This window comes from Chelmon rostratus, chromosome 7, assembly GCF_017976325.1.
Source record: "Chelmon rostratus isolate fCheRos1 chromosome 7, fCheRos1.pri, whole genome shotgun sequence".
Classification (NCBI taxonomy): domain Eukaryota; kingdom Metazoa; phylum Chordata; class Actinopteri; order Chaetodontiformes; family Chaetodontidae; genus Chelmon; species Chelmon rostratus.
Genome location: NC_055664.1, coordinates 1,574,260 through 1,598,019, shown reverse-complemented (window position 1 = coordinate 1,598,019; position 23,760 = coordinate 1,574,260). Strand labels below are relative to the sequence as shown.

Below are 23,760 nucleotides of genomic sequence, written 5' to 3'. Positions count from 1 at the left end.
AAGCTGTTGACTGAATAATTCACTTTATGGCATCTGCAAAATATTAAGGGACAAAAAACTATCCCCTAATAATTGACTGTGACTGTTTAGAAAGTAGACTTTAAGGATCAACGGTGGATTTAGCTTTGGCTTTCAGACCCACCATCAGTTCTGCAAACAACTGTCAAGTCATATAAAGTTCTGGATAAGTTTCGTGAGTGGGTGAGTCCAAACTGAAAAACATCATCCACAAACTCTGAAGGTGTTTTATCACCAATATATCAATGCATCAGCTAGGAGCTGTTGCTTTGATTTGCAGTCATTCCTCACTGCAGACTTGGGTCAAAAATAATTGAAAGGATTTTCTTTTGTGGTGCATTAGGTCACAACATTCAAATAGAAGATCTCAGGAGTTACATACTAATTTTCCCCTGCCTAAACTCGGATGAACATGTCCAACATCTGTCTGTGTACTGCATTAACTGAGGCTGAATTAACATCAATATTCTCTGACTGTTTGTCAAGGTTACTTACAGATAATGAAAACACTCAATGTTTCCCCTTAATTTCATCCCCTGTATGTCTGCAAAAGTTATTAGACTGTGAGACAAAACATTCTACTAATAACAATCAGGATTATAACCACCCTAAAGCCAGCAATAAAACATTAAAAATCTCACAGGAAATCTGATCAGTCACATAGCAGTTGTAGAATCAATTCATGTTAAGGGTATGATCAATCCTAAAACAAATACCAAACAAGAAAACTCCCATTTTACCCATTATATCAGACGTGGAAAGTGACTGGATTAAATCATATAGCCTGTCAGCTTTCTGTATTAGTAGCAGCATAATATACAAATGTTGGTAATACTTTAGAAGAGGGAAATGGGGAAAAGGGGGGAAGTTTGAAGGATTCTGGGCCTTACACTCTGACAAGCCACTCGAGTACAAATTCCAGCCAGGAGGCCCAGAGGAAGGCTGGAGGGCTGCGATGCCTGAAGGGAGCCCGGGGGCTGTCTGGCCGCAGGGGCGGGGGCTTGGACAGGAGACGAAACACTGACTGCAGGCTCCAGCTTAGCCACAAAGCAGCCACAGAGAGACAACAACAGCCAGCGAAAGCAGTGTGAGTAAGGCATGGAGAGAAGGAAGAAGGAAAGAGAACGTGGGGAAGAATGGGAGATAGAAGAGGACAAGGTCAACATGGAACTTTGGATGAAGAAAATGCATTGCATGAAAGTGAAAAAAGAAGAGCATGGAAACTTAACAGCATAATGGAAAAGTGAAAATGGCTTTGCAGTTAGTAATCATGAGGTGACAAAATGACAATGTTTTTTGGAAGTGCAGATCAGTTCAAATACAGTTATTGTTGACCGTCAGAGTGACACATCAGTAAGATGTTACTAGAAAGGGAATGTACTTTAAAACTTAAGAGCGGACCCAGAGTGGAGTGCTGGAAATGAAAAAGAATAAATCATCACTAGATAGATTAGAACGTACTCATCAACTAGCGGGTGTGGGGAATTCACTTTGGTTGGTAGAGGGTGTTGTAGTTCTGAATATAATTCATTTAACAAGTAAGGCTTATACCCCATTCAGAGTTTTACTATCGTTTCTAATCTGTTTTGGCAGCTCAGGCCGACCACTGGGCTCCAGGGTTTCAAAGTTGAAAAAGGTCCCTCTGTCTTCCAGGCTTCAGGACGTAATCATTCTGTTCATTTTTTGAAATTTCACACTGTTAAGTGACAGATGACTCAACTCCTGGTAGAATCATCAGTACAAAGCACTCCACTAACACTGAACCAAAACTAAAGATTACAAATGATAAAACCTGGAAATACAGCCATCAGTTTAAATTGGGTCACTTTCAGTTCATATTCGATGAATCTGGTTTGTGTGCTCCCTGCAGCCAATGCTTTTACTCAGCCAAAGATCCTTCACTCTATAACATCACTTTACAATGGTGAGCAGAGTGGCTGGTACTTCCGTAGTTCAAACTCCAACAAAGTGATAACTCTTCTCTAGTTAAACAAGCTGACAGAAGTTGATTGACACAATGACACTGTCAGTCATATCAGTAATCACTTATAATTATTTATCTTGCTAATGTCATAGATTTAAATCAGGACCATTACTATTTGGATCAAGTCGCTCGAGAAAAGATGGGTGTGGCAGATTTAGTGGGCTGCAGCTGTTATTTCAATGTGTCCGATAGATGTATTTATGTGTCATTTAGATAAATAAAGTATTGAAGTATTGACTTAGCATGGGGCATATACTACATATTAAAGGGTTCGGTTTGTGCCAAAATACACCTGATCAGGACATCCAAAGTGTGTGTGAGAAACTTTCCAATGAGTCTGCAAAAGCAAGCAAAGATACTGAGTCCAAATATTCAACTAGGATACTGAGACTCAAGTTTTGAGAGCAGTCATAGTTAACAGGTACAGTAAGTAGAGGATAGTGAGTAAGTAAACGATACAAGTGCATGATGAAGGCCAGAGAAACAGTTACAAAAGTAAGGGTAAGATCACTGGAGCCATGACACCACCGCAGGGGATAATATTTCACTCAGTCATAAGTCCCAACAGTTCTGCCCCAGGCAGGAGGGCAACAGACACCACGCTAATACTTTCCCCTGCTGTGTGTCTCTGTAAATACACACCAATAAAACGAAGCGTGTTAGTGACAGTTAGCGCTGTTAGAGACTAATGACAAGACATCAATAATATGCAGATGGGAAGCAGAGCGATTTACAGGGGCACTGAAGATCCTCATCAGGCGTCTCTGAGCCTCCTCGGTGGGACTGAGTGGTGCCTCCTACAGGTCAAAGCAGCAGCACAATGACACCAAGCCCGATGACAAAGATGCAGCAAATGACTATGACTATCCCATGACTACATACAGACACAAAGTTACAAAACAAATGGATATATGATTTATTGCTGTTACAAATTAAAGACCATGTCAGCCACAACCGCCTTGAATCATGTTTCCCCACATACTCCATCACCAGCATTACACAGGGGTTATTGTGGAATCTGATTTGAAAAGGCCATATCAGCAGTAGGGCTAGGCAACAAAACACTGCCAGCAGGAGAAACCCTCTGGTTTCTTTAGGCTTCAGTCATTATCAGGACACTTCAAACTGGCAGCATTATTAAATTATTTAACACGATAAATATCAATCTTGATCAATATGGAAAAAATCATTATCATCTTATTTTTTGCCATGTCGCCCAGCCCTACTTAGCAGAACTCCCAAATGAGGAGGAAATGTTCGAAGGTGCTTCAAACAGCATGCACAAGACAAAAATCAATGAACTCCACACACACAATAATACTAATAACTGTCTGGTCACAATAATAACATTTGAAAGACACAAGTTAAAACCAACCAAGCCGAGCAAGTGGATGAGTACAGTGAGTCAGCACAAATTTCAACTAAAACATTCAGAAAAAACGACACAACTGACAGAAAAAACTGATGGATATTGCCATTCTTAGGCCCTCTGACTGGTGATCCTAATGCACCTTGCATATTTATTATGCCAATGAGTACAAGGTAGAGGTTGAATACATGTCATAAAGGTTCCTCATAAATAAGTTAATATCGTTCCTGCAAATATATATATATATTTTGTGCTACATCCCTCCATCCCAAAACATGACGAAGTAAATGGTAAGCTTTGCGAATGCAGCAGCAGATTCTCAAAGTTACTGGTCAGATGGAGTATGTGTTTTGGAGTAAGCTAAAACCCAGTGAGGTCTTAGCTGAAAGAATTCAGTGAGAGTCCACTTTGTAACTGTATCTACCATCTGTAAAGTTCCTGGACAGTTCGGCCATCTGCGCCTGTTCATGGGTTTTGCTTGAAATACTCTCCCAGAATGCAGCACTGCCTCAACTGGCTCTACGTCAGCTTCCTTTAGTGACTAGAAAAGCAAGGCTGCTGCATTCTAATGTTTAGAGCAGCCTCGAATGGGACGGCTACCTCATGAGCTACAGTCTGCTATGTAAGATCTCAACTGTTCTCCCTGTTTTGATGGTAGGAGTTAAAGGCTCATACACTTCATAGCAAGCTCCTAAAATCTGAAAAACTGCAAAAACCCCTGTAGTTTTACAAATATTAACCACTGTATTTTGACAGCAAAAACAGATTTCTGAGGAAATGAGCAAGTTGAACAGACAATTCTGTAAAAGAAGTAAACGAGAACTTCCTCCTACCTCAACAACTACTGCTGAGGTGCCCAGTAGAGGCACTCAGCAATGGAAGACTGGTGTCTATAAACAAAAGACAAAAGGGCCAGTCTTGCCACCCTGCCACTCTAAGCTCCAATGAAAGAATAATAAAGACCAAAGTGTTGGACAAAGTGAGGATCTGTTAGCAAGCACCACAGTGCTCTTTTATTTCAAACATGCATTTCAAAGGCCATGCACTTTCCACACCCACGCCAAAATGTTGACCATAGATGCGAAGTGTGGACACTGTACCTCTTGCTGACTGACAGCGGGTTGTTGAATGGGATTGATTCCTGGAGGGGGAAACAGTGGAACAGGAATTGGGAGAGGAGGATCAGGGCTCACAGGAGTTGTAAGTGGGGAGGGTTTCGGAGCTGGGATGAAGCATGAGGGAGGAGAGAGGGAGAAAGATTTTGGGGCCGCTGGGGTGGTGGAAGGAACATTTGCAGGGGTGGGTTTTCTTGCAGCAGTTGGTTTGGGTGCAGGTATGAAGCCAGGAGGTGGAGACAAGGGCGAGGGCTTGGGAGCTGGGATAAAGCCAACAACCGGTGGGAGAGATGAAGGTCTGGAATGAGTTGATTTGGAAGAAGTTGGAGCTGTGTGCTCAGAAGCCATCCTGGTTTGGTTTACAGGAACCACAGGGGATTTGACTTCCTGTTTATCTAAACCACAGCTTGAAGGTTTGTGATTGACTTCTGGTGGCTTAATGGTAGTTTTATCCTCCTTCCTCTCCACCTTTGTCCCCTCCAGCTCAACTTTTTCCTCCTTCTTGTCATTTTTCATCTCTAACTCTTTTTTTTCTGGCCGTTCATCCTTGCGTATTCGTGGGCGGGGCTCCCTTGTCCTGCCTCTGACCATGAAGTTTGTCAATCCTCGCGAAATGTCATCTTTGTCATCTGTTTTGATGACATCATGTTTAAAAGAGAATCCCGACACCACGGAGGGCTTAGACACTGAAGCTGGTGCTGAGGCTGCTTTAACTGGCTCAGCATCAGGCTTGGCTGTTTCTGGAGCTTTGTCTGTTGGTTTGGTTAACACAGGGGCCTCGTCCTCCTCTGTGGGCAGGACCTTCCGGACAACACGACGAACCACCTTCACTACTTTCTTGCGTGTCAGATTCTGGTCATTTGTAGTATCCATCTGGTTGGTGCTGGTACTTGGAAGTTTAATATCTTTGGTTGCACCATTGATAACACTTCTGCTCATGATGCCATTTTGCTCTCGCTCACTGTTCATAACTGGCTCTGGGCTCAGAGCAGTTTGTCGTGGTTCAGGATTCCTTAGCTGCTCTGCCATCTTTGATGGTGGCTCAGGGCTCGTGAAGCGCTCTGGCACTTTAACAGGTGTCCTGACTTTCGGTGGGGAGGGACTCCTGACCCGGGCTACCGACTCCGTAGTGGAAACTGATAGGGGACTTTTTGCCCGGAATAACCCCCTGCCAGGGTCTAGAGCTGGAACTGACTTGGACTGGTTGGACAGCCCATTACTGTCAGGCTACTCACAGAAAGGAAAGAGAAGAGGTATAAGAATGTGAATAATGAAGGGAATTCCAAGTATCCTGTCTATATGTTGCCAACAAAACATTGGTATGTTAAGCTGAGCTCAATGTGTCTGCAGTCACGGTGTACAATAACTACTAAAGAAAGTAAGAAATAAGACTTTAAGACTAACCCTTACCCAAACAGACAGGCCTATTAACCTTGATGCAATATTAGTATATATAGCGTATATATATATTCAGTGTCTTTCAGCTTGATCCCTAAAATCAGGTGACTGAACTTCACTGCTTAAAAAATTCCCTGCTTCTTCAATTTATATCACAAATGCATTTGACTAGATTTGGGTTCCATTATGGTTAAATTTATCTCAGAACACCAATCACACAACTCCACATGTGACACACCCCTTTTAATCTAGAACTACAAAAAATGTCTGACTGTGCAGAAGAGGATAACAGCCATGTGCTTACACGATTACTCACTGACTCTTGGAGGAGGAACTCTGAAATCCCATAATGGGTATTCTTGAGTAGGGTTTGAGTTTCTCAGAGAATGGTCACCTGCATAAAGTATGCCACTAACACTAATTCTTACACAAACAAGTAATTGTTGGCACATTTCTATTACTGTTACAGATACAACACCCCTCCATGACTGGCTAAAGGGTCTTCTGTCGTATCTTTATCAAGACAGGGTTCGTGCTCTTTTGGAGAGGCTTCCTGGGTGGTTTTAGCATTTACAAATGCTTTAATATTCTACTTATTCAATATCCTCAAAGTCAACGGGCCTCATGCAAGAACAACTCATACGAAGAGGTTTGCTCTGTACAAGTGATTTATGAGAAAATGTTGCATTGACAAATGTTTTTCAGGTCGCTAATACCACTACTGACACTGCGCTAAATTTGTTGACTTTGTCTGCTCATTTCCAACAGCAGGACTGAAAGTAAAATTTGGGAAAATAAAACTTGTTCACAAATCAAACAGAAAAGCCAGCCTTTGGTTGGAGTTATCTATCTAACTCAAACGTGGGCAAGCAGAGGAATAGTAAGATCAAGGTAAGTGATAGCTTGCCGTTATTAGTGAGGCCAATTATTGTGTGTTTGTAATGGATCTGTTTTTCAATAGCTTCCATGTCATGTGACCCACCGGCTGGCATCTGTTCATTGCTCTAATAAATGACAATATTTACTTACACTTTTGCTGCCTGGCTTGTTCTCTTCTTTGATCTAAATATGTTGATATAAAAAAGAAGCCTAGATCAAAACTACATACTGTTGTCATCACACACCATGCAAACCTCAAAACGTGCTAAATTCATGAGCCATCTTTGGCATGGAAAATTATTTTTGCACAAACATCTCTTTTTTTCGCTATGTCCTACTATTTCAAGTTAAGTAAAAGTCAAGTAAAGTCAAGTAAAAACTGATGCACTCGCTGCATTGGAAGTGCACTGCTTCAGTGTCCAGTAAATGACAAAGTCACAGCAAATGGGTTAACTACTAGAATATGCCTACACATGAGTGAAAGCCATCAAATTCTTTGTGTGATGCAAGCACAGGCCACACATATCTAAAGGCACACAAGTTAATACAGTGTAAAAACACTGTAAAACCATGCAGTGTAAGAGGACTTGAAATGTCAAAATGAGACTTCCCTTTTGCTCCCAGAACGAAAAGCGAGATGAGAATGCCATGTTGGCTGATCTGCTGTCATGGGCTGTGATGGATGAGATGAGAGCTGGAGGAGGAGAAGGTGGAGGGAAGCTATGACAGGAAGAAGGGTGAGAATACACTAATGAATAGGAATGAGGATTTTCAGGCTACAGAGACCACAAAATGTTCAACGTAGGCAGAGCCACGTGGTAATGTCAAGGCAATGAATAAGAACTAGGAGAAGTAGAGAATGAACAGGAGATTAGAGCAGGTTTAGAGAAATGACAACCGAAATTACAAAAGTACACCACACTCAATCAAAAGCCTTGTAAAAATAAATCTACAAAAAACCCATCTGAACCTACACAAAAAGTCAAGCACATTACCGAGCAAATCTCGACTCTGGTATCTTTTAAAGAACAAATGCCAAATGCCCTCAGAAGGCGATGCATACTTGTGGCCATGGCTCCACATCAACGTCATTCTCTAAAAATAATGTACAGGATTATGTTAAACTGCTTTGGGACATTTTCCTGCTCATGTTAAGGACTTAATCTTTCTGTCTGTCTAGAACATCAGTTAATTTCATTAATTTCTCTTTAATCTTCTTTAATACATTGTGATGATCTCGCACCAAACTTGTACTTGGCAATGCACTTTTTGTTTACAGAAGTTGAGCACAGGAAAAGAGTGAAGTAGGATGCAAGAGTTCTGACCACCAGAGGAACAGGAGCACTAGCTCTATGCAAACCAACACCAGCACCGGGGATTATGGATGCTTTGATACATTTTTATACCATGAAATCCTGTCACCATTTGATCTTGAGGTCAGGCTACGTGATGATATGTAAAGTGAGATGATATAAAGTTGGATACTGCCAGACATTGTGCCTGTTTGTCTGTTTATGGTAATATAGCATTTCCATATCATTAATAGGTCAATGAGATGAAGTACTTTGAATTTCAGTAAAAAAAAAACTGGATTATCTCTCAATAAATGTATTGGCCATTAATTGTAATTAATAATTAAAAATCGTATCACTGTCAGTGGGTCTCCAAAAATCTTCCAGCTTGTTAAGATGAGCATCAAAAATCCTAATGCCCCTCCATCAGAACGTAAACTGCTGATCTATCAGTATCCAGGTTCAGCTCAGGGTAGCTGGCTTCTGTCAGTTCTCAAGGGATTAGCTCACTGACTGGCGTTCTTATTTTTGGATTAGACAGTGGTAGTGTAGGACTGTGAGCTATATTACTCCCTCAGAGAAAGGTAACAAGGCACAGAAAACTGCCATAGATAGGTGCTGAAGTCATAGTGTGCATCACCCAAACTACAGACATTGTAGATGTAAAAGTGCAGTGATAATACTACATATATAGTATGGCAGAGGATCTGATCAGTAGTATTATCACTGTACTGTACTGTACTGTCTTGCTACAGTGGACAGTGACAATACATGTGACACTGTCACTAATTTAAGAAGTTGTCGTGAGAAAAGTCTGTAAATTTAACTTTTATTACCCGAAAAACACCCTTTGTGTTCTATTCATAGAGCAGCCAGGGCAGCACTGTGTTTCAGGTTTTGAGATTATGAGTTTATTTATCTCCACACAAATGAGATTAAATGGACTTCAGTAGACACAACAACTATAAGCCTTCAACTCTCTACAGCAGACTGTTTCTTCTGAATTGCGGTCTACAATGTGGCCTTGGTTTACAATTAGTATAAGAAGGAATTGTTATTTATACATGAAAAACTGGGATACTGCCTTACTTGCTATCATGTCCCATTAACGCCTTTTTGCTCTGAACTGGTATTACTTGTTGACCTCATGTAAATGGTAGTATGTCCCAGGAGATAATACAGCTGCATGTGGCTATCTAAGAGATTTGGACAATGGATGTCTACAAAGCTAAGAGCAAGCCAACACAGCATCCCACTAGAAACAAGCAGTTGCTTCTTGCTAATGTTGACAGTTGAGTGGTTAAAACCCTGTTTGCAGTGGACCAGTAACGTCTGGAATGGAGGTCTGATCTAAGGCAGACCCATGAAAAACCTGGACAAGTAAAACATGTGTACATGAATTACTTTTGAAAAAGGAGGCCCAATCTGAAAGGGACCTCAGGACAGATAGTCCAAATATACCCATGATAAATAGACTTGATTTGAAGTGTGGTCAACCTGACCATACCCAGCCAGGGAGGAAACAGTCGCACTGGCAACAGCATGATGCTCCACCAATTAACCAGCATGTTAACTGGTGGCTCTAAATACTTTGGAAACCCATTTTTCTTTGGGCCCTCCCCAGGCTACTTCGTGCTTAGATTGAATAGATTTAAACTGTCATTTGTCAGTGAGCTGAACTAATTCCAACAGTGCTAACCCCAGACTAACCTTCTGTTTCTATTCGGTTTAAGTTTTAAGGAGAGCTTTGCTAAAGCAACATGCCTGTTCCAGCTTGTTATAGGCATTATTGAAACATGTTTGTATTTAAATTTGAACATATTTTGATGCAAAGCTTCCAGTTTCTTTTGCCTACAACTGGTGATTTGTGATATTCTTCTTTAACTGTTGCTCAGAGGTATCTTTGTCTCTCTGTCTTTTCAGTTATGAGTCTGGTTGAATCACTGTGTAGTGTGCCATTCTCCAACATTATTTTTTGCAAATGATTCATACAAATTAAGATCTATTTATAAAGAGTACCATATGAAACTTAGAAGCATGATAGACCACTCAAAACTACAGAGTCCTCTCAGCCATCTGACTGCACTGAATCAAACGTTTGAAAGGTGGTGTAAAATAAAAACTTCATCTTGACTAATGACACAAACTGTTTGATATGAACTGAAGAGCAGTAACACAACATTAAAGTGCACTAAACTCAGTCCCAACTTCATTTACCGACAGTTCATACACCAGCACATGAGCTCCCACTGAGCATGTATCCACCAAACCTACATGTAAACCACCTCTTCAAACCAGCGAAACTGACATTCCACACACTTCTTTAAAGTCTACCACTCTTACTGATTAACATTCCAGTAGGAAGAAGGAAACTCTCACAATGGCACAAAAGCTGATATTGTAAAATGCTACTTTCAGTAGAGAAACCACTCAAGCTGCCCCCCTCAGCTAACTTTTGTCTAAAAATAGTGCCACTGGCTATGGAGTCTCGAGGCAGTAGGTCATAGATTTTCCACTAAAGATCTCACTTTGCATATGAAGTTATCATAAATTGTTCTACCTGTCAGTGAAGTAATTCCAGAACTGCTGTATCCAAACAGTCCTCACAAGTCTCCAATCAAATCAAAAACTGGGCAAAGTCGAGGAGATATGAGCACCTGGCTAGAGACACACAGAGTGGGGAGTGAAACAGCAGGGCTGAGGAAAGGGGGAGTGCACTGATAGGCCGGCTATTCCTGACAGTGGACAGACAAGAGATGTGGGGACAGCTGTTGTTAGATGAGGGTGTTGAGCAATGTTAAAAATAGAAGCCTCTACTCTCCAGCCTGGACAGGTCTGCCATCAACTCCACTTACTACCGCCACAGGCAGCAGACACACTGTTCAGCCACACATGCTGCTACAGTTGCTGTTATCTCAGCTGCTTCCGTATGTGCACACGAGTTTTTCTGTGTATATCTATGTGCAAGCAAACGCAGCTAATGGTCCGTTAATATAATTGAGAACATACTGTATCCAACTGCTTAACTTGTAGGTCAGCAATACTAAAATATAGGACTTGGAAGTTGACATCACAGTGCACTCAGGGTATTTCAGGGGCTATTTTGAAAAACTTCTTTCTATTATTATTATTATTATCATTATTACCCATAAGTTATGGTACTTGGCTATTAAACCAAAGCAATAGAAAAAGAGAATTTGTGACCTATAGTGCTAGATGAAAATTCAGAGGATCCGACCAGTACAAGTCATCCTCTGGATAACATGAATGTGTGTATCAAATGCAATGGCAAGCCATCCAGGAGTTGAGACATTTCAGTCTGGACCCAATGAGCAACCAACATGCCTTCCGTAGAGCCACAGAGCGACTAAAAACTAAGAATAAGTTGCAGACAATCATATATTTTTATTCCTCCAGACCACCAGAGGCAGTGATTAACACTGGATGTTATCACACTGGCCAAGTATCAACAAAATCATCTGTGATTGGTGGAGCAGTCATCTGGTATTCTAAGGGCTCCCCAGTTCAACTGCAGTTTTTATAGATTTCTATTTATTGGTACTATGTTAACAGACAACTTCAAGTTGTGGTATCTTTGAGTGGAAAAAGGTGCAGAAATGTAAAACTAAAGAGTTGAAACAGGTACACCACAGTGTGGTAAATAGGTTTAGATTTTTTTATGTTATCAAACTGCTGTGAGTAAGTAAAAATGCCAAGGGGCTGAAAAATAAAACTGAAGATTTGTACTGTTATGTGCAATGTAATTATCTTTTTTTAAAATGGATTTCATAAAATTGGTATGGAAAAAAATATTGTTCATGAATTTCAGTATCAAAGTCAAGGTGTCAGCAACAGTGCAGCTATCAACATTTTGAACAAGACCGATCCCTACATTTCCCATTACAACAGCAGAGAAGAAGGTTAGAGATGGTAGATGTATTAAGTAAAACCTGGCTCATCTACATTATGGTCACAGACAACTAATATGTCCAATACACATTTTGTTGTCAGGTGTCAGATGTGGGCTCCCTATACACATTATGATGGCAAGTTTCACAGCTAGGCAAAGCATGTCAAACGTTACATGTCAAATAATGGTGATGTCCTGATTCTGCAGTGTGGCTAGAAAATTAAATGAAGACCAAGGAAAAATACAAACTGGAGAAAATAAAAAAATATATATTCTAAGTACAATGGACATATAGTAACAGATGTAACAATGAATCCTAAAGGGAAACTGTTCAAGACTGCAAAACCCCTGCTACCGTATAATAATGTATTAGCAAAATTAAACTAAATAGCAAATGAACAAAGAAATCTCATTACAACACCTACTTACTTCCTTTACAGAGCTTTCAGCTATATCTTGTGGCCTTCATCAGTGAATGGAGTCTGCTCTGCTTGTCATCAACATTACTTAACACAGCGTTAAAGGTCGCAAGATGTGGCTGAAAGTAAAGCTTTGGTAAAAACAATTATGTGGACCTTGTTGATTGGAATTTTCTGTTAAACTACTTGCAAAATGGTCCATACTGTACCTGTAAAACATTCATTTTCAATGTATTTAATTTTTCCCTACATCTGCACACTCCTACTACAATACTTCAGAGCTGATGGTATGTGCTTTGTACATCTAAAAATCCACCTCTCCCCAAAAACATGAAAAGGGAATACAACATACTCAGATTAGTTCTGAATGTAATCAAATGTAATACCTGAGATGGGCTGAACAAATGAATACAGAACTGATGAGTGTTTCCAAAACTAGAGAGTCTCTCAATCAGTCACTACTAAAGCAAACCAAATCCCTCCAAACACACATTACACTATCCACCCACACAAGGACACATATCCCCAGGCAGCAGACGTCAACCACTTGGGAATCTGCTGCAGCTCCACTTGTTTTTCATCACCTCTACTTTTGGACCACAAGATGGAGCAAGCGAACCGATAAAAGCTCTGCATGCTTTAGAATCCTGCAACCACACAAAGCTTCCATTATTCATTATTTCCCAGCTGCTGTCATGATACTTGAGGGAGGAAATGGCAAAGTGATATCAACAAAGTGCAAAGAAACTCAAAGAAAGCGCTGAAATGAACAGACTGACAGTGTCCAACTGATGGGGGATTAATAGGTGGGCTGTCTTGGGAAACAGGAAATGGAGTGTTGCTTAAAGAAGAGGGTGGGGTAAGACGGCGACGAGAGAAATGCAGTGATGTAACACTGTTCAAGAGTGACAACAAGTATTATGAATGGTGCAGAAGTGTGTCATGTGTGCAAGGGCTGGTGTAAAGTCAGACTTCACCAGATTTGGTTTTTGAAAATGTCCTATTAGCCTTATCTCCAAATTATTGTATAGCACGGAGAAATGCTGTGAGGCTTGTTGAATGTGGAAATGCTGTTGTATAGAATCAAATAGTGTGAGAGCCAAACAACAGACGGGGATGTGCCCTGTCACCACAGGCTTCTCCAGACAACACAAGTTAGCAGGACACTGACTGAAGGGAGTGCACGGATAGAAAAGGCAAACCTGTCAGACATGTTTAATGCTCAAAATCGACCATTAAAAGCTTTTGTTTGGAGTCGTTGGAACTAAGCCACTATGAAACCACGTGGTCATCGTAACATTAAGAGAGCCATAAAGGTTAGTTTTACAGTATGTGATTGTATTTTTCTGAATTCTAATTTCTGGATTAATATGTACTGGTCATTATTAATGTCAATCAAAAGACTTGACCTTTCTCGTCAAAGTAGGCAGGTGTGAAATATGTCTACATTCACACGACATGCAGCTTTGGCAGTTTGACAGATAGATACAGTATCAAATCTGACTGTGAACAACTACTTTCACAGGCTGAGCCGTACTAACCATCACAAGTACACTCATCTCATGTTAAAATTGGTTCCCCTTCAATTACAAAAGGATTCCTGGAATTCAGTGAACATGACAGATTTATATCAGGGTCAAACTGAGAACACTTTATTTACTTTTTATTTCATCGCTTCCTGTGTGCGGATAAGACTACCATGTCCATACCCCATACCTCAAATTAATAATTTTTACTGACAGACACGCCAAGTCAGTGGCATGAGACAGGTACTCATCTTCACTATAGCCCCACTTCCATCTTTCCAACATAATGACTTATTAGATAAGCACATACTTCTTTAATCTAGCCTATCATAGATTCTCTGTTTGCAGATAAACAGTTGTTGTGTCCTCAAGAGCTTTAGCACTCAGTCCATCTTCTTCAGACTACAGAGCTGCAGGCAGTCAAACAACTGAAAGGCACATTTCCTCAGCGGCATGTAACACTCCATCTGGGGGGAAGTTACTTTGTCTGTGCTTTGGAGCTCAGCAGATGGTGACAGTGTTAATGTCCATGTCCTGTATGTGTGTGTGTGTGTGTGCACGTGCACGTACACACACACACACACACACACACACAGATTACACAGATTATACCACAATTCATTCAATAATTCTTTCAAACTAGGGGGATGAGTTCCTTTCCATTCCCACGTTGACAGGAGTGAACATGTTCATTGATTCAGTCCCTGAACTGACTGACTGCTATAGTTTCAGTATGTATCAGTATGAAAGTCATTGTTTTGTCTCCGCCTCGTTTCTGTGGTGTTTTGGTCCTTTGTCTGTCACGCCACTGCTGCAACTTGACATAAACACACTCTTCTCCATTCCATAATATGAATCCACAGCTGTACATTAACTTTTTTTGCACATAGGATGAAAGCTTTGTAGCACAGGCCACATAATTTGTAGCATGAGTATAAACCATCTGCTGCCATCTCTAAAAACAACCACAGCGAGTGCACTTCAGCACTTACACATGCATGTGACTGCCAAAGAACATTAATGTTGCATTCAGGGCAGCATCCAAAACTCAACGAGTTTCTTTATTTGCCGGGACGGAATATGTCTTGGTATACAAACCAATTATATAATATGTTTCAAATAAGCAGTGTAAGTTTATATAATCACACATATGATATGATTTATATTAAATTCATATTGATCATACAGTGTAAATTTGTAGTGTTTTTGTTCTGTTTTTAGTGATTCACACACACAGGAAGCGGTGCAACAATTAAAAATGAATCCACTGCTGTCTTCACTTAGAGACTGTCTATCAGAGACTCTCTGATAGAGAGCTTCATCACATGGTGCAGTAACAATCACCTGAAGCTCAGCATCAACTGAACCAATGAGCTTGTGGTGGATGACAATGCTTCAAATGTGGATGTTGCTGTAAAGAAGCTACAAACTCCAAAATGTGGCTCTTCAACCTAAGAGCACAGAAGGTCTATACAATGAGCACAGCTTCAAGGTGGACCCCCAAGATTAGAGTCACCAATTCAGTATCTGACCAAATGTGAAATCTGGTCACAATCTGCCCTTCTGTTCCTGAGTTATGGTGTTGAATAATGATCAGAAAGAGATTTTGCAGAATATTATGATGTCACAGTGAAGTTGACCTTTGACCTTGAATTGATATGAAATGCCAACACCTCACCATTTTATCCTATGAGACATTTGTGTGAAATTTTGTCATAATTAGTGTATATGTCATTCTCCAGCCACACGTCAAGTGTTTTGTCCTCTCCAAACAAATTAAAAGTAATGTCCAGAAAATGCTCCATATTTTGCTCCTCAAATCAGCTGGTGATTTGTTATTGAGCTTGGTACATTGACGGACTGCCCCTTTAGTCTCTGACTGGTAGGAATTCCTGAGCAGGCGGTCGTCTATCGAGAAATAACCACTGCTGAATTTTGGCAATTGACCAATCAGAACTGAGTATTTCAGAGTGCCGTGTTCTAACATCACAGAAACACAAGATAACTGCTAAAGTATCATAAGGTTCGCAGACACCTCATTGACTGCAGTTCATTACTGGTCTGATTAATGGTTTATAGTCTAGTAATGTGTGTTTGTATTGATGACAATGGCTGATCAGGCTAACTATCAGCTAATTGTACTCAGTTTCTAACAGCAGCATGCAGTAATGGTGGCCCTTTGCGTACGTGTTTTTAAATTACTGTCATCCTTTTTAGCTTCCATTTAAAAGTAACATTAATATTTATTCACCCAGAAACAGTTTATACTTCTGTTTAATCTGGCCTCCTCTTTCTGTCAGCTGCTGTGTCTGCAGTCCATTTTGTGACGAGAAGAGACTAATAGTCTCGCCATGAGAAGTTCTTATCGTTGTGTTTATAACATGTAAAAAAAAAATATTTTGTCATTTTTGTGTCATTCTTATGATCTCAGACTAAAAAGTTAATTATTACAGGTGTGTTGAAACTTGCTCAGATTAATCTTGATCACCCTTCGCTCATTTATAGACTTTATTTTATGTATTTAACAGCCATTTTATACTCGTGCTACAATTTTGTGGCCTGTGCTACTAAACTTTCAACCTCTGTAGCACCAGTGCTATGTGCAGAAAAAGTGAACATACAGCCCTGCCTGGTGCACAGTCTGTACTCTCTGGCTGACAGTAGCCTCAGGGCTTAGGTCAGCTGAGGAACAGTGCATGAAACACAGAGCTGTTCACTGCCCTGTTTGCTCAAACGGAAGCTGAATGGCAGAGGAGCTGAGTGGCACTGAACATGAGCTGAGTTGGGTGTGTGTCGAGTGAGTGATTGTGTAAGACTGGCACATTACCTTGCTTGTGTATTTAGGGTTTTAATGAATTTGAAATGAATTGTTTGCTTCAAGCAAACATAAGCAGCCATACGAGAACTTTGCCATAATAAAACAAAAACATGTAAAACTGTCCAAACCATAATTTAAATCAGAGGACAGCTAAGAGCAGCAAGTTCAACGTGCAGCCTCTAACTGGAATGATGATGCACACAGGCAAGTCATAGTTACACATGCCAGATGCACTACCTTAACTTTCTTCAACAAGTGCTAGACTGTTGCAAAATAACCACTGAGACCTCGGTGCACATCAAACATGTCGCCTTGATGAATTATTCTACAAAGATTTGACTGCAGCATTCAATAGGGTTGTCAGTATTCCTTCTAAAAAAACACAAGTTTATTTTTCCACATTATGTGCATAAGAGGGTAAACTAATACAACACTTACTACTTGTATATTATTTCAACATAAACAAGTCTTTGAAAGATCTACACAGCCTCACATAAATAAAATAATGTCCTATACCATGTTGTTGAATCATTAGCTCCCATCAGCTTGACCTACATTTCATTTTCAATCAATGAAAGTGATGTTGTGTGCAGAGTTTCCAGTTGGTGCTGGTCCACGTGTCCTGGACAAACAGAGATATTCCAGTCACATATTATCTGATTATGGACCCTGGTTCACATGTTTTTGTGTCCAAGTGACTAATGGAGGCAACAATTTTTGAAATTGGTCCAGTACTGAGTGAGAGGGCTGCAGCCACAAACCAGGCTGCAATGTCATCCCTCTGGGTGTTCACTGACTGTCAATGCACATCCACTAAAAGTGCTTGTGTTTGCAGCTGGAAATGAGAAACCTTTGTGCTAAAGAGTAAGATCCTTTTTGTTTAACCAGAATCACTTTATCCCTCTTGCCAAAGACACCACTCTCCACTCACAGAGACAGTATTTTATAAAACACACTTCACTCAAACATGACAGAAAGAAAATAAAACTCACCAAAAGCCTATTGGCTCATATTCCCACTGTTCCATCAACTCCGGTTTGGTTGAAATAAATGATTAATTCAGCGAATCAGAAGAGGAGCGATAGAGAGAGGTTGGACATCAGAGTGGGGAAAAACAGCATGTCGAGCCAGAATGTTTTCACTTAAACCTTGGAAATTATTTTTCACCACATATATGACCAGTGAGACGGTTGTGTGACTCCTGTCCATCAAGCAATGCATTCAGAGAATCTGCCAGTGCTGCTTTTATCACAATCAAATATTAATTTTTACAACTAAATGTCTAATTCTTTTTAACATTCAATTATATATTCGAATTAAGATTATTCATTGACAGTCCAATTACAAATGCAGTCTATTTTTTCCAATGTTGCATTCTTTTTTATCACAGAAATTATTTAGCAGTTTCATTCAGTTATAACTTGACTGATCAGCTCAATTTGACAATTATGATCCTGGAACGAAATAGTTGACTCTTTAATGTTCATATTGCTACGTAAACCTGATCCCAATGATCCGCAAAGAAATGAGTGTTTTAAAAATGAACCTCTGTTGATTCTGTGATCACCACTATAAAATCAAATCTGATGAAGTTCTATCCAATGATGTTGCTCCTCATCACCACACGTTGACCCGTATTGTAATTACAAATGTAGAGCTCCAGGTGACAGTTTGGCTGACTTGCTAAAAGGAGGAGAAGCGTGCAGTATCACAGTTACCAGGTGTTCTGAAGGGAAACACTGGGGAAGGACTGGTAGGAACAAATAGTTTTCAGGGAGTAAATTTGTGGGGAGAGGTTTTGATTGATCTACTATTTTCACGGAACTGACTGAACTGTTCTCATTGTGTCAGTCACAAATACCCTCGCTGATATGCACAAGGGCTGACAACGAATATTCTAAATTCAAATTTATATTGGCACTGTAAAAAATCCACACATTCTATTGTGAAATTAATATTCAAAGGTGGGAGGAAACAACAGTACTGCTGTGACGGCTACATTGGCAGTACTGCATGACGGACAGCAGTCACAAAAACAGTTTCTACTGTCCTCTAATTACTGTTTGTTTATTTTTTAAGTCTGGCATATTGAAGTATCTCTTGTCATAATGCCCTCTGAAAATAATTACTGATCTAGGTGTGAAAATAATAAATATTCTGGCTCCACAAAGTTTGTTTAACAATGGAAAAAATTACAGTTTTTTTGGATGGGGTCTGGTGTCTTTGGTGAGAGCTCTTTCTGGTTAAATAAAATGGATCTTACTCTTTAATACAAATGCATCTCTGTAGGGATCCTTTCCATAATGTCATAAGATACTTATTATACAACCGGAGGGATTAAATTGCAACACGTTTTCATGGCTGCCAGCTACAGCCCTCATTTCATACTGAAAAACTTTGCCTATGTTGTTGTATTGTTTTTTCCCTCTTATGGACATAATGCACAAAACTAGACATTCAAATTATGTGTTTTTTAGAGGAAATATTCAAATGTCATTTTCGGCCAGTTTTGACAGCCCTTATTTATACTTTCACTGTATATGTGGCACAATGGTGATATCTAAGTGCACATGGGTTTTGTATGGAGCATTGTGATGACAAAATCACACACTACTGCACACAGAAAACATGATGACTGTAGGATGTTCAACTAGAAAAATTAATTCAACTTGAAAAGAGTTATCATCTGCCCCTGGCTGTATATTTGAGCTGCTATATTCATATTCAAAACTCTGCACAGAACAGACAACAAATTTCCCCTAATGAAAACTCTCCCAAAAAAGAAAGTAGTGAATGTGATTGGCCCTGACTGTCTCAGCCTCTAGCACACCCAGATACAGTATAATATATAATATATTTAATATATAATACTGTATTCTCTGATTCTACCTTGTACCCAGTTGCACCACAAGTGTGCCTGGTGAGCCTGGCCACAAAATGACCAAAAGTACATCTGCCAAGGCTGTGCTGGGCAGGCTGCACTTGACTGTGATCTGCACCACACAACAGGGTTCACAAAAATAGACCCCCAAATCTATATCTCAAATATAATTAAAACCAGGATAAAACTCATAACTGGGACAGTGGAGAGAATGAAGACACACTGGGTGTTGCAGTATTAAGCACTGTAGCAGGACAAACACCTCCCTTCTTGAGCCCAGACCAGGGAAAAAAAGTGATTCACTGATCCAACAGAAATGCTGGATATATGTTTGAGTGTAAATCCTCCTCAACAACAATTTCCTTCTCATTTCTGCGCAACATGTAAATAGTCACAACATCCTTCCAGTAGTTCACATGGGAGAGCAAATGGAAGTTCCTGTACCCTCCACCCCCCTCTGACTTTGAAGTTGCAGTGGTCACACTGAAATGGTTGGACGGATTCTGGAGACAGGAAATAGCAGAACTAGACCTTCCTGGCTTGGATGACCGAAAGATTGCTATGATTATACATAATGATTGTACCTAAGGAGAAGGTAAAAACATAATGGAATTGGGCCCAGTGTTGTTTAAATGATCTGGGGTTTACAGTTTCACTTCAAAATGAAATCTTGAACCATCGCCAACTGCACACTGAATGATCAAGGTGGTGCATCAAAAGTGTATTAATCCACTGCTGAAATCGTCCCAACCAACATAGACAATGTTTGGTGAGGGGTTAGTAACTCTCCTGCCTTGAATATCCATTATTCAATGTTGAAATCAAACTGTATGTACTGACACAACTCTGGTTGAAACAAAACAAATGACAGAAGACTTAAGGGAAGAACACAACTGCAAGCCTAAGACTACGGTCCAATCAGGGAGATTAAAATCCTGTAGCTGCCTGCTAATGGAAAAATCTGAACTTTGCAGAGGTTATTATATAAATTCAACAATTCATTTTTTATGTTTAAGTTTAAATCAGTTTAGCAACTAGGGTGCACTGTTTTGCAATAATGAAAGACTCTCACTATGGTAGAACTCACTGAGGAACTTTGTGATTTCTAGAAACAATTTTGTAACCGACAAACAATCATTATACCTGTGGCACTGTTAAAACAACCAAATGAATCCAATGTTTCTATGTTGCACAACATATTAAAAAAGGGAAAAGGTGAAATTACAGTGGTAAAAACAGTGAAAACCAGAAAATCCAATTACTCTGCTAGTCTATTTTACAGGCCCAGTTATACTTGGGTGAAAAGACGATGTACAAGACAGTGCTGAGTAACAGTACAGTCCACCACTCCGTGGAGCTGCAGACTTTTCTACCACAATGCCAATTTTATTCATTACACAACCAACCTGGAGGTACACCTACCAAGAATCAAACCCTAGGTCTCTGTGGTGGCGGGAAATGACCAAAGATCAACTGACAGTGGATTTTTAAAGGCCAATATAATAATAGCTTGCAGCAGGAAAAAGCAGATTAATCAGCCAATAACTGACTCATGATTCAAGGACCAATACCAAAGCTACACAAAATCAGACAGTGTCTAGGCTGATGGCACAGAACACACAGGCAGCACCAAAAAGGCATTGACTCTATAGACATGTCAGACAACAATTCTTTGCTTGAATATACTTTGGTCTGTTGAGAAGGCAGGTCTTCATCCACATGCTTCTGAGGAACATATATTGAGTTTAGTGCAGCTGATCAGGGCATGTATGTATGTATCTGGTTGACTCAGCAAGCAGCTAGCAATCACAGTTATGCATATTTTGCTTTACTTGACATGCCAGTTGTCAAAAAAGATAAAACAGGAAAATGCTTATTACACCGTCACTATTTTAGTGTCTCTGACCAGCCTCTGGGCTGATAAGATGAGCTAATGCACTTCCTGCTCGATAGTAGTATTTGCATTTGTGATGAGGCTGAGAACAGGCCTGTAATTATGGCTGAGGAAAGAGCAACTCCCTGTGTCCCAAAGGGATTCCAAGAACATACAGAGGGAATCAATCTCAACAAGCCCTCAACTGAGAGATAAACACGATCCATCAATGTGTGAAATAACATCTTAAATCCACAGGGGTTTGGATTTACTATTTTAAACTGAAGTCATCATCTTTAATTCAAACTATATTAGACCAATCATCTCAGGCGTAAAGGGACTGGATGACATGTATGTTTTTTTAACATTAAAAGACTATGACACTTTTACTATTGAATCCATATCCCATAAAATAATTTTAATTGACTGTTTGCTCCCCAAATCACACTGCAAAGGAGCAAAGACAGCAGCGAGCAGTCTGTTGCCATGGAAACAGCCAGGTGCTTTGACTGTGCTGCTGTGTCACTGTGCTTAGTGTGGAGAGAAAGGATACTGCTGACAGTGTGGTTTTCAGTCAGTCAGTAGTCAGCACTGAGAGAGGAAAACAAGCTGTGGCATCCAACCAAGACAAAGACACTGACACTGTGCTACTGCACCATTGGCCCCCAGCTCTTACACACTCTCACATGGTTACCACCCTGTGACAAGGGGGCAGGGAGAGGAAGTAACTGGGTTTATGGGAAATGTGGTCTTGATTTTAGCACTAACATTGGCGTGAACAACACTTCCAGGGTAAGAGAGGAAATATAACTATTTAAGGTTCAAGTTTCAAGGTTCCAATATCCAGTTTGAGTGTGACACTCAAGCCCAGAGTGCCAAGTTTCAGTTAAAGAGGGATGATTTTGTTGACAGCTAAGCTGAAGCCAGTGCACAGAAGTCTGATGTAGGAGTTGTTATTGTAAGGCTACAACGACCAACACAGCTACATCCATCCCATTCAAGCATTTTTTGTCAAAAAGAACACCAGATTTACTTGAATCTCTAATCAATTCAGACAGCAAATGAATTCCTACTCATGTAACTTTCTTCATTATCTCTCCCTGTGACACTGAAACCAAACACATCAAGACCAGGCCTCTGTTCTTTGCTCTGACAAGTCTTCCTTCAGCAGTCTCCTCTATTATTCATCTGGCCTGCAGCATCTCTGTAAATAATTCAGTTTGCCGAGGAGAGGAGGGAGATCATCCCACATCACAGCAGCAGAGACAAACTTATCATGAGGTGCCAGGGAGGTTGGGGTGAGACGGACAAGTGTGTTGCCGTATCACAAACAAGCCTACAGTAACAGTGCTTGTCTAGTGCCCACACACTGGCACTAGAAATATCCAAAAAACATACATTTAGGAAGGACGTGTTCAACAAACACACATGTTAAATGTATGACTTCTGGTACTGCTGGAGATTAGAAGGCAGGATTTTGACATACAATAGCCTAAATTAGATATATTTCATATGCAGCGTTTCACTGGACTGAAATGGCCACCTAACAGGCATTACGCTTGACTTCCTCTGCCACATAGGGTTTACTGTGCGTACAGATTTTACCTACGTACAATACAAACTCTTCTACTCACAAAGCATTTAATGCTGCAGATCTGACTGCTACATAAACTCAACCGGTTTTAAATGATCATTTAACGAGCATTTAAAACCTACACCAAAAAAAGTTGTCATGATGCTGTGTAGAGTGGAAAAAAAAACAGAATGCAATCATTTGCAAACAAACTGCTCACCAACAACGGTTTTATGAATGTTCCTGAGCCCTTTTAGTGATACCCTTTATAGAATCATGTGTTTCACTAAGCAGTGAACCTCGGCCATCCTTTAATATATTGTCTGTACTGTGTTCAACTGAGTATGTCAAATTCTGTTTTATTTACTTTTACACAACTCCTGCACACTGTCCTTTTACTTGGAATAAACCTTACTGGAGTCACAACATTCATCCGTTAAAGCATTTAAACCATCATGTCATCAACATGGTCACGGTCATACTAAATCACGTTCACATATTAAATTCTTTCATGCATCTGTATTTTTGCACACTTTTAATGTGGACATTACACAAAGGCCAATAAGCCACAAACCTGTCACATACTTCATTATAAAATATTCATCATATTCATTATGCATACATACAAATCTATATATAAATGCTAATAGACACTGCATGTGTGTGTCTGTGTGTGTGTCCGTTTGTGAAGGATGCATTTCACTT

At 40.1% G+C, this 23,760-nt stretch overlaps 1 protein-coding gene across 3 annotated transcripts in view; it reads right to left on the bottom strand.

Annotated features, from left to right (window-relative positions):
- Nucleotides 1-23,760, bottom strand: part of myo18ab (myosin XVIIIAb) — a 135,710-nt gene that overhangs the window by 98,558 nt on the left and 13,392 nt on the right. The window lies entirely within an intron of this gene.